The sequence below is a fragment of the Budorcas taxicolor genome, chromosome 12 (genome assembly GCF_023091745.1).
Source record: "Budorcas taxicolor isolate Tak-1 chromosome 12, Takin1.1, whole genome shotgun sequence".
In the NCBI taxonomy this organism is placed as follows: domain Eukaryota; kingdom Metazoa; phylum Chordata; class Mammalia; order Artiodactyla; family Bovidae; genus Budorcas; species Budorcas taxicolor.
Genome location: NC_068921.1, coordinates 45,984,968 through 45,996,924, shown reverse-complemented (window position 1 = coordinate 45,996,924; position 11,957 = coordinate 45,984,968).

The following is an 11,957-nucleotide window of genomic DNA, read 5'->3' as shown; positions in this document are numbered from 1 at the left end:
CAATGGAAACAGTGTCAGACTTTAGTTTTTTGGGTTCCAAAATCACTGCAGATGTTGATTGCAGCCATGAAATTAAAAGACACTTACTCCTTGGAAGGAAAGTTATGACCAACCTAGATAGTATATTCAAAAGCAGAGACATTACTTTGCCAACTAAGGTCCGTCTAGTCAAGGCTATGGTTTTTCCAGTAGTCATGTATGGATGTGAGAGTTAGACTATGAAGAAGGATGAGCACCGAAGAATTGATGCTTTTGAATTGTGGTGTTGGAGAAGACTCTTGAGAGTCCCTTGGACTGCAAGGAGATTCAACCAATCCATTCTGAAGGAGATCAGCCCTGGGATTTCTTTGGAGGGAATGATGCTAAAGCTGAAGCTCCAGTAGTTTGGCCACCTCATGCGAAGAGTTGACTCATTGGAAAAGACTCTGATACTGGGAGGGATTGGGGGCAGGAGGAGAAGGAGACGACAGAGGATGAGATGGCTAGATGGCATCACTGACTCGATGGACATGAGTTTGAGTGAACTCTGGGAGTTGGTGACGGACAGGGAGGCCTGGCGTGCTGTGATTCATGGGGTCGCAAAGAGTCGGACACGACTGAGCGACTGAACTGAACTGAATCACCAGGGAAATGCAAATCAAAACTACAATGAGATATCACCATATATTTGTTGGAAAGGTTATTATCAAAAAGATAAGATATAATGAGTAACAAGGGTGTAGAGAAAAGAGAGACCTGTGCTGTATTCGTGTGAATGTTCCATTAAAAATTAAAAATAGAGCTACTACGTGATGTAAAAGATTTGCTTCTGGACTATTTGTTCAAGGAAAATAAAACACTAATTTTGAAAGACATATGCACACTTATGTTCATGCATCATCATTTACAAAAGCCAAGATATGGAAACAATCTAAATGTCCTTTGGTGAATGAATAAATAAACAGGTATATATATACATGGAATATTATTCAACCATTAAAAGAACCATGTCTTGACATTTGCAACAGAAAGAGTGGGCTTTGAGGGTATTAGGTCTAGGAAACTAGGTTAGAGGTAGACTAATATCATAAGATATTTCATGTTGAATATTAAAATAATATAATAAATTTATAGATATGGAGAATAGAATGGTGGTTGTCACAAGTAGGGAGTGGGACTTAGAGAAATGAGTGAAGGTGATATAAATTTATTACAAAATAAATGAGTTATTTTTAAAAACTCAGAAAACTTACCTGATGATTATCTTAAAAAATAAAAGAAATATTGTGAATATTTTAAATTTACAAGAATGTAGAGAAAATTATAAAATTATTGATATATACAAATACCATATCTACCATATATTCAGTATGCCATATTTGTAATATTTATTTTCTGTCATTTTTCTTAAATGTAATAACGTTAATGGATACAAGTAGAAACTCAACCCTATTCTTTCCTTTCTCTTACTTGCTTGAATAAAAAGGAATAGCCTTTCAAACGTGTGGATTTTACATTCTTATTAAATATGTCCTAATTTCTTTAAAGTACATGAAGACATAGCCTCTGATTTTCTTTCTTCTTTTTGTAAAATATTTGTAAGCTTTTAAATTGTTGTTGTTGATGTTCAGTCACTAAGTTGTATCTAACTCTTTGCAATCCCATGGACTGCAGCACCCCAGGCCTCCCTGTCCCTTCCCTAGCTCCTGGAGTTTGCTCAAACTCATGATTATTGAGTTGGTGATGCCATGCAAACACTTTATCTTCTGTTGTCACTTTCTCCTCCTGTCTTCAATCTTTACCAGCATCATGATCTTTTCCAATGAGTTGGCTGTTCACATCAGGTGGCCAAAGTTTTAGAGTTTCAGCTTCAGCATCAATGCTTCCAATGAATAATCATGGTTGATTTCCTTTAGAATTGACTGGTTTGATCTCCTTGCAGTCTAGAGGACTCTCAAGATTCTTCTCCAGCAATACAGTTCAAAAGCGTCAATTGTTTAGCACTCAGCCTTTTTATGGTACAGTTCTCACATCTGTATATGACTACTGAAAAATCCATAGCTTCAGCAAAGTGATGTCTCTGCTTTTTAATATGTTGTCTATGTTTGTCATAGCTTTTCTTGCCATTCATGGGTCGCAAAGAGTCAGACACGACTGAGCATCTGAACTGAACTGAACTGATGAAACCAAATGCCATGAGCTTAATTTTCCAATCGCTGAGTTTTGTCAGCTTTTAAATAGATACAAATATAGCATTGAATGTTATATTTTACCAGTTTTTGACCTTAAATATTAAAATTTAAACTAATGGATAATATTGTCAACTTACATTAAAACAATGGGTTGATTAGTTAATAAAATCGTAGTTAATATGGTCCCAAGGCATATCACCCAGAATTACTCTTTAGTCCTATTTCCTGACTTGCTTCTCAGGCTGATAAAGCAAAGAAGAAAGAGACAAAGGAGGATAATGCATGAAGCAGCAGCGCTGAGGCAGCCAACGCATCACTTAGCAATCGCCACTTGCTCAGGTGATTTGCTACTTGCTCAGTGCTACTTGCCTCTCTCACTGCACCCTCCGTCATAGGTGAAATTCCATGAAATTAATACAATATAGGTATTTTTTTCTTTTAATTTGTAAACTAAGAAAACTGGATAAAACATATTGTGCTGTCACATGTGTTTTTGTAACACGAACTAGCTAACACATTTGGTAAAAACATGAATGTCATAGAAGCATTTATTGATTTGTACTTGATTTTCCCCACACAATTTCATAATTAATTAATCCAAAGGATTTAATTTAGGGCTGGAGGGGTTGGAAATGATAGCACTCATTTTTGCCAACAAAAGTTAATTACTAGATTCTGCCTCCTTCTTTCATAACTCTTATCCTGACAAGGGCTCCGACATTCATTCCTTCTACCGCTCTGGACATCGACTGATTATGTTCAGAAGGTGATGCTGAGTCTCAGTGAGACTCTCCCCTGACACAGACAGTTCATTATGTGCCTGAATTTTTGTTGTTATGGCAGGAAAGGAAATATCAAATGCAAGGGACTTAGTCCACAGTTGTTTAAACACACCATCCTTCACATCCTTAATGTGAAAATGCAGTTCTCTGCTTGTTGGGAGATTTTCCACATGCTCTTCTGTTTATGATATCTGACTTGTAAATCTGCTCTTTGGATGGTTGCAAAATCAGTAAAACATGTCTAATAATTTTTAAAGTAATTTTTATTGGAGTATAGCTGCTTTAACAATGTTATGTCAGTTTCTACTGCCCAGTAAAGTAAATCAGGTATCAGTTCAGTTCAGTTAAGTCGCTCAGTCCTGTCTGACTCTTTGCAACTCTTTGCATGGACTGCAGCACACCAGGCCTACTTGTCCATCACCAAGTCCCAGAGCTTACTCAAATTCATGTCCATTGAGTCAGTGATGCCACCTAACCATCCCATCCTCTGTTGTCCCCTTCTCCTCCCACCTTCAGTCTTTTTCAGCATCAAGGTCTTTTCAAATGAGTCACTTCTTTGCATCAAGTGGCCAAGTGTGAGTTTCAGCTTCAGCATCAGTCCTTCCAATGAATATTCAGGAATCAGTTCAGTTCAGGAATCAGTTCAGGATGGACTAGTTGGATCTCCTTGCAGTCCAAGGGACTCTCAAGTGTCTTCTCCAGCACCATAGTTCAAAAGCATCAGTTCTTTGGCTCTAAGATTTCTTTACAGTCCAACTATCACATCCATACATGGCCACTGGAAAAACCATAGCTTTGACTAGATGGACTTTTGTTGGCAAAGTTAATGTCTCTGCTTTTTAATATGCTGTCTAGGTTGGTCATAGCTTTTCTTTCAAGGAACAAGTGTCTTTTAATTTCATGGCAGCAGTCACCATGTGATTTTGGAGCCTCCCCAAATAAAGTGTTTCACTATTGTCATTATTTCCCCATCTATTTGCCATGAAGTGATGGGACTGGATACCGTGATCTTCGTTTTCTGAATGTTGAGTTTTAAGCTAACTTTTTCATTCTGCTCTTTCACTTTCATCAAGAGGCTTTTTAGTTCTTCACTTTTTACCATCAGGGTGGTGTCATCTGCATATCTGAGGTTATTGATATTTCTCCCGGCAATCTTGATTCCTGCTTATTCTTCATTCAGCCTGGCATTTTGCATGATGTACTCTGCAAATAATTTAAATAAGCAGGGTGACAATATACAGCCTTGACATACTCCTTTCCCAATTTGGAACCTGTCTATTGCTCCATGTCCAGTTCTAACTGTTGCTTCGTGACCTGCATACAGATTTCTCAAGAGGCAGGTAAGGTGGTCTGGTATTCTGATCTCTTGAAGAATTTTCCATAATTTGTGTGCCTTGTGCAAACCAGGACCCAGGAGAAAGGAGCAGTGACCCTAAAAGAGACTGATCCAGATGCCCGTGAATGTCCAGGAGTCTCAGGCAGAGGCGTGGGTTGGCGATGGGCTGCTGCAAGGTTGGGGCACTCAGTGAAGCAGTGTATGCATGGGACCTTTTAAATGAGGTTGCCATTATCTTCATCACCTCCACCATAGTTTGGCCTAAGGTCAAACAACAGGGAAGGAACACAGTCCCATCCATCAGCAGAAAGTTGAACTAAAGATTTACTGAGTATGGCCCCACTCATCAAGAAAACCCAGCTATATGTATATCCCCTCTCTTTGGGCTCTCCTTCCCATTTAGAACACCGTAGAGCACTGGGTCAAGTTCCTTGAGTTACACAGTAGGTTCTTATAAGTTATCTATTTTCAGTTCAGTTCAGTTCAGTTCAGTTCTTCAGTCGTGTCCGACTTGTTGTGACCCTATGAATCGCAGTGCACCAGGCCTCCCTGTCCATCACCAACTCTCGGAGTTTACTCAAACTCATGTCCATTGAGTTGGTAATGCCATCCAGCCATCTCATCCTCTGTCGCCCCTTCTTCTCCTGCCCCCAGTCCCTCCCAGCATCAGAGCCTTTTCCAATGAGTCAACTGTACATGAGGTGGCCAAAGTATTGGAGTTTCAGCTTCAGCATCAGTCCTTCCAATGAACACCCAGGACTGATCTCCTTTAGAATGGACTGGTTGGATCTCCTTGCAATCCAAGGGACTCTCAAGAGACTTCTCCAACACCACAGATCAAAAACACCAATTCTTTGGTGCTCAGCTTTCTTCACAGTCCAACTCTCACATCCATACATGACCACTGGAAAAACCATGGCCTTGACTAGATGGACCTTTGTTGGCAAAGTAATGTCTCTGTTTTTCAATATGCTATCTAGGTTGGTCATAACTTTTCTTCCAAGGAGTAAGCGTCTTTTAATTTCATGGCTGCAGTCACCATCTGCAGTGATTTTGGAGCCCCCCAAAATAAGTCTGACATTGTTTCCACTGTTTCCCCATCTATTTCCCATGAAGTGATGGGACCAGATGCCATGATCTTCATTTTCTGAATGTTGAGCTTTAAGCCAACTTTTTGACTCTCCTCTTTCACTTTCATCAAGAGGCTTTTGAGTTCCTCTTCACTTTCTGCCATAAGGGTGGTGTCATCTGCATATCTGAGGTTATTGATATTTCTCCTGGCAATCTTGATTCCAGCTTCTTTTTATTGTAGCCCAGCATTTCTCATGATGTCCTCTGCATATAAGTTAAATAAGTAGGGTGACAGTACACAGCCTTGATGTACTCCTTTTCCTATTTGGAACTAGTCTGTTGTTCCATGTCCAGTCCTAACTGTTGCTTCCTGACGTGCATATAGGTTTCTCAAGAGGCAGATCAGGTGGTCTGGTATTCCCATCTCTTTGAATTTTCCACAGTTTATTGTGATACACACAATCAAAGGCTTTGGCATAGTCAATAAAGCAGAAATAGATGTTTTTCTGGAACTCTCTTGCTTTTTCGATGATCCAGCGGATGTAGGCAATTTGATCTCTGGTTCCTCTGCAATGGAAATCAATTGCATATATATACCTCAGTCTCCAAATTCATACTCTTCTCCTTTACCTCCTTGGTGTCCATACATTTATTCTCTACATCAGTATCTCTATTTCTGTTTTGCAAATAGGACATCTATACCTATTTTCTAGATTCTACATATATGCATTTATGTGTCATATTTATTTTTCTTTTTCTGACTTACTTCACTCTGTATGACAGTCTCTAGGTCCATCCATATAACTACAAATGATCCAATTTCATTCCTTTTTATGGTTGAGTTTGTAGATTTTTTAAATGATGGCCATTCTGACATGTGTGATATGATACCTCATTAGAGTTTTATTTGCATTTCTCTAATAATTAGTGATGCTGACCATCTTTCTATGTGTTTGTTGGACATTGGTATATCTTCTTTGGAGAAATGTCTGTTTAGGACTTCCACCCATTTGTGTTTTTATATTGAATTGAATGATCTCTTGGTGTGGGTTTAAGTCGCTTCAGTTGTGTCTGACTTTTGTGACCCCATGGACTGCAGTCTGCCAAGGCTCCTCTGTCCATGGGATTCTCCAGGTAAGAACACTGGAATGGGTTCCCATGCCCACCTCCAGAGGATCTTCCCCAGTCATGGATCAAACCCATGTTTCTTATATCTCCTGCATTGGTAGGCACATTCTTTACCACTAGCACCACCTGGGAAGACTGCGTGATCTGTTTCAAGCTTACTACTTGTTATGTGAAAACAAAGACCTTCTTATCTGGTGCAACTGGCCTTATTAATTTTAAAGACTAAATTGGGAGTGAGTCCTTATTTTCCCTTAGAGTAGACCCCCATGTGGCTTGCACTCAAAGGGGATTTCATCTGGGTAATGATCCAAACTGGCTACTTTCCAAGGGCTCCCTTGAACTGGATTCATGCTGGAGGAATCTTGAAGAAAGGTAACTTTCTGAAGTTCTGGTTTCTCTTTTCTTTTTCTTTGAATTTGAGCTAGGTTTTCCATCTTTTCACCAAAAGCAAATTCAAGTCCTTTAGTGCTTTGTCCTTTTTGGCTTGTATCTCACCAGATTTGTTTCAGATGTTTCTCGTTTAAATTTCTTCTCTCTACCTGTTGCAGATCACAACCCACCAGCTGATCATTGCTTACTATTGGTTAGTACAGGTAGGGTGTGATAAAGGACCTTTTCCCAATCATCCAGAAAGTCTCTTCCTGACCTTTGCCTTATAACACTGTTTCATCCATCTCATATACTTTAGTAATACTTCAGGAATTATCCTAGTTTTGTGACAGATAGAAATGTGATAAAGTAACACTGCTGAATTTGGCAATAAGGAGTTCATGATCTGAGCCACAGTCAGCTCCCAGTCTTCTTTTTGCTGACTGTATAGAGCTTATTCATCCTTGGCTGAAAAAATATAATCAATCTGATTCCGGTGTTGACCATCTGGTGATGTCCATGTGTAGAGTCCTCTCTTGTGTTGTTGGAAGAGGGTGTTTGTTGTGACCAGTGTGTTCTCTTGGCAAAACCTCTGTTAGCCTTTGCCCTGCTTCATTTTGTACTCCAAGGCCAAATTTGCCTGTTACTCCAGGTGTTTCTTGACTTCCTACTTTTGCATTCCAGTCCCCTGTAATGAAAAGGACATCTTATTTGGGTGTTAGTTCTAAAAGGTCTTGTAGGTCTTTATAGAACTGTTCAACTTCAGCTTCTTCAGCATTACTGGTTGGGGCATAGACTTGGATTACTGTAGTATTGAATGGTTTGCCTTGGAAACGAACAGGTATCATTCTGTCGTTTTTGAGATTGCATCCAAGTACTGCATTTTGGACTCTTTTGTTGACCATGATGGCTACTCCTTTTCTTCTAAGGGATTCCTGCCCACAGTAGTAGATATAATGGTCATCTGAGTTAAATTCACCCATTCCAGTCCATTTTAGTTCGCTGACTCCTAGAATGTTGACATTCACTCTTGCCATCTCCTGTTTGACCACTTCCAATTTGCCTTGATTCATGGACCTAATATTTCAGGTTCCTATGCAATAGTGCTCTTTACAGCATCGGACCTTGCTTCTATCACCAGTCACATCCACAACTGGGTATCGTTTTTGCTTTGGCTCCATCCCTTCATTCTTTCTGGAGTTATTTCTCCACTCATCTCCAGTAGCATATTGGGCACCTACCGACCTAGGGAGTTCCTCTTTCAGTATCTTATCATTTTGCCTTTTCATACTGTTCATGCAGTTCTCAAGGCAAGAATACTGAAGTGTAATAAACTGTGGAAAATTCTGAAAGAGATTGGACTACCAGACCATGTCTGCCTCTTGAGAAACCTATATGCAGGTCTGGAAGCAACAGTTAGAACTGGACATGGAACAACAGACTGATTCCAATAGGAAAAGGAGTACTTCAGGGCTGTATATTGTCACCCTGCTTATTTAACTTATATGCAGAGCATATCATGGGAAATGCTCAGCTGGAAGAAGCACAAGCTGGAATCAAGTTTGCCGGGAGAAATATCAAGAACCTCAGATATGCAGATGACACCACCCTTATGGCAGAAAGTGAAGAGGAACTCAAAAGCCTCTTGATGAAAGTGAAAGAGGAGAGTCAAAAAGTTGGCTTAAAGCTCAACATTCAGAAAATGAAGATCATGGCATCTGGTCCCATCACTTCATGGGAAATAGATGGGGAAACAGTGGAAACAATGTCAGACTTATTTTGGGGGGCTCCAAAATCACCGCAGATGGTGATTGCAGCCATGAAATTAAAAGATACTTACTCCTCAGAAGGAAGATTATGACCAACCTAGATGGCATATTCAGAGAAGGCAATGGCACCCCACTCCAGTACTCTTGGAAAATCCCATGGGCAGAGGAGCCTGGTAGGCTGCAGTCCATGGGGTCACTAAGAGTCGGCCACAACTGAGGGACCTCACTTTCACTTTTCACTTTCATGCATTGGAGAAGGAAATGGAAACCCACCCCACTGTTCTTGCCTGGAGAATCCCAGGGATGAGGGAGCCTGGTGGCTGCTGTCTATGAGGTCGCACACAGTTGGACACGACTGAAGTGACTTAGCAGTAGCAGTAGTAGTAGATAACATATTGAAGAGCAGAGACATTACTTTGCCAGTAAAGGTCCATCTATCTCAAAGCTAGTCCATCTAAACAAGTCTAGTCATGGTTTTTCCAGTGGCCATGTATGGATGTGAGTTGGACTCTGAAGAAAGCTGAATGCCAAAGAACTGATGCTTTTGAACTGTGGTGTTGGAGAAGACTCTTGAGAGTCCCTTGGACTGCAAGTAGATCCAACCAGTCCATCCTAAAGGAGATCAGTCCTGGGTGTTCATTGGAAGGACTGATGCTGAAGCTGAAACTCCAATACTTTGTCCACCTCATGCGAAGAGCTAACTTATTGGAAAAGACTTTGATATTGGGAGGGATTGGGGGCAGGAGTAGAAAGGGATCACAGAGGATGAGATGGCTGGATGGCATCACGAACTCAATGGGCATGAGTCTGAGTGAACTCTGGGAGTTGGTGATGGACAGGGAGGCCTGGTGTGCTGTGATTCATGGGGTCACAAAGAGTCAGACACGACTGAGTGACTGAACTGAACTGAACTGAAGCACTGCAGAAAAGGGCCTAGCTTCCAGGTCCCAGGCTATCTCAATACTACCATATACACATTAGTGGAAGAAAATATTTATGAAGAACATTTGATGGCACATTATTTTAAGGCATGTTATTGATGCAGTAAATGATTATCCAATTGAACCATAATCATAAGCAACCTTATTTGGCATTGTTAGACTTGTAATAAAAATAAAGATATAAAGCATTAAGTTTACATAATATTTCTGATGTCACACAGCTAGAAATTGGAGGAGTATATAAAATTCAATTTATCCTGCTTTACAATCATTCTCTCAAAAATCTTTCCATTATACCTGTCTACTTATTGCTTTGATATACACATGAAATAATCATGAAATTACATTAAACATATATTTATTACAAAAATATTAATATTCAGCTTGGCACTTTAGATCAATGTTTTACAAACTTGAATGATGTTTTAAAGCACAAGCAATTCCATCAATTCTCATTACTGTTTTAAGCTTTTTTTAATTTAAAGTTCTTCAATATATGAAATATAAAAGAAGGATAATTTTTTTTACTTAATAACCTGAAGAACAAAACAATTTTATATGCTAAATGTAGCAAACTTTAAAACAAAATAAGTTTTAAATTCTTATTGTGTTATTTCTAATGATGTGCTGAAATTAAATCATTCTTTACAGAATGAATATAGCAATGACTGTTGTAGTCAGATTCTATTAGACTTACCTATACGGCTGTTTGAATCACTACTTTTCTGAACCTCAGTTTCTTATTGTGAAATTTGTGACTTGGACTTAGCTTCCAAGATTCCTGTAAATTTTTTAGTCTCTATTGAGGAAATCAACTCTGGGAATCAACTCTGAATCAGGTAATGCAAAGTTTTTGATTTTAAAGACTTTAATTAAGTTTAAGTGTGTTATCAGCAGGCTCCTTTGTCTCATCTTCTAACAGGTTATTAGAATAACTCATGCTCTCCTCTAGCTGATTAGTATACAGACCAAATATGTTAATATTTAGATAGTACTTAACAGTTTTGATTTAAGCTATGTGTGTCTATTTATTTATTTGGTGTAAAAAAGATTAGCAAGTGTCTTCATATAATTTTAGTCATTTTGAGTCATTCAGACATTTGTTGAGCATCTATAGTGTGCCTTACACTCTGGTTATAAAGACATAAAAGCACAGTTCTTGTCTTCCTGATGTGCAGAGAATTCAAGACTCAGAACTTAGTTGTGATAACCTCCAAAAATCCTTTTCCAATAGCCTTACCGCTCCTTCCTCCCACTATTTCTCCCTTTTTCAAATCCAAGATTGGTCTAAGTGCTATTCCTTTGTCTTTTAGTGGTATGCTGTACCAGGGTGCCATGATTGGCTGTGGAATTGGTGATGCTCTTCATAAAGGTGCTCCAGCCAAGGGGGTTGGTCAGGGCTGAAATCCAGATTTCACTCTTCTTGACCAACTAACTATTTGCCTTTTTCATGATTTTCTAATCACCTTCCCAGAGGCTCTTTTCCCCAATTCTTAGAATAAAAAACTTGCATATGATAGCAGATGTGTACCCTGTGCATAAGTGTACCATTAAGAACTTTCTGTAGTGTGATTTTTTTTGGCAGATAAGTTTTATAGTAGGTAATACATGCCTTGAAGTGGTTTGTTGAAGGAGCACGTGCTTCCTGAACACAAATTCTTATGTAAGTTTTGAAAGAAGAGTAGAAGTTAACTAGGCAAGAGTAGAATGATGGGGATGGAATGGCTTTCCAGATAGATATACAGGGATAATGTAGTGATCTGGTCTAGGACTCAGTGGTTCTTAAATTGCCCTCCCTGCATCAGTAGTATTAACAATACCTGTTCGAGAACTTGTTTGAAATACAGGTTCTTGGCCCTTACCCTAGTCCAATTGTATCAAGAAATTCTTGAAGTTGAGGCCAGCAGTTTGTGTTTAAACAGGTCTTTCTGGTGATTCTGGTGCAGTCTGAAGTTTGACGGCCACTGCTATAACTCACTTACTGAAGAAGCATTAGTTTGAGTGTGTGTGAAGAGGCTTGAGGTTACCTATAGAGAGAGATTAAAATATAGAGCTGTAAGCAGTGACCAGAGTGCTGAGTGTGCCAAAGTAGAGTTTGAATTTTGTCCTTTGGCCAGTGACTGCACATAGAATCACCTGGGAGCTTTAAACATAAGCTAAAGAATGGGACTTCCTAGTGGCTCAGTCAGAGAAGGCAAAGGCAACCCACTCCAGTACTCTTGCCTGAAAAATCCCATGGGTGGAGAAGTCTGGTAGGCTGCAGCCCATGGGGTCTCTAAGAGTTGGGCACGACTGAGCGACTTCACTTTCACTTTTCACTTTCATGCACTGGAGAAGGAAATGGGAACCCACTCCAGTATTCTTGGCTGGAGAATCCCAGGGACAGAGGA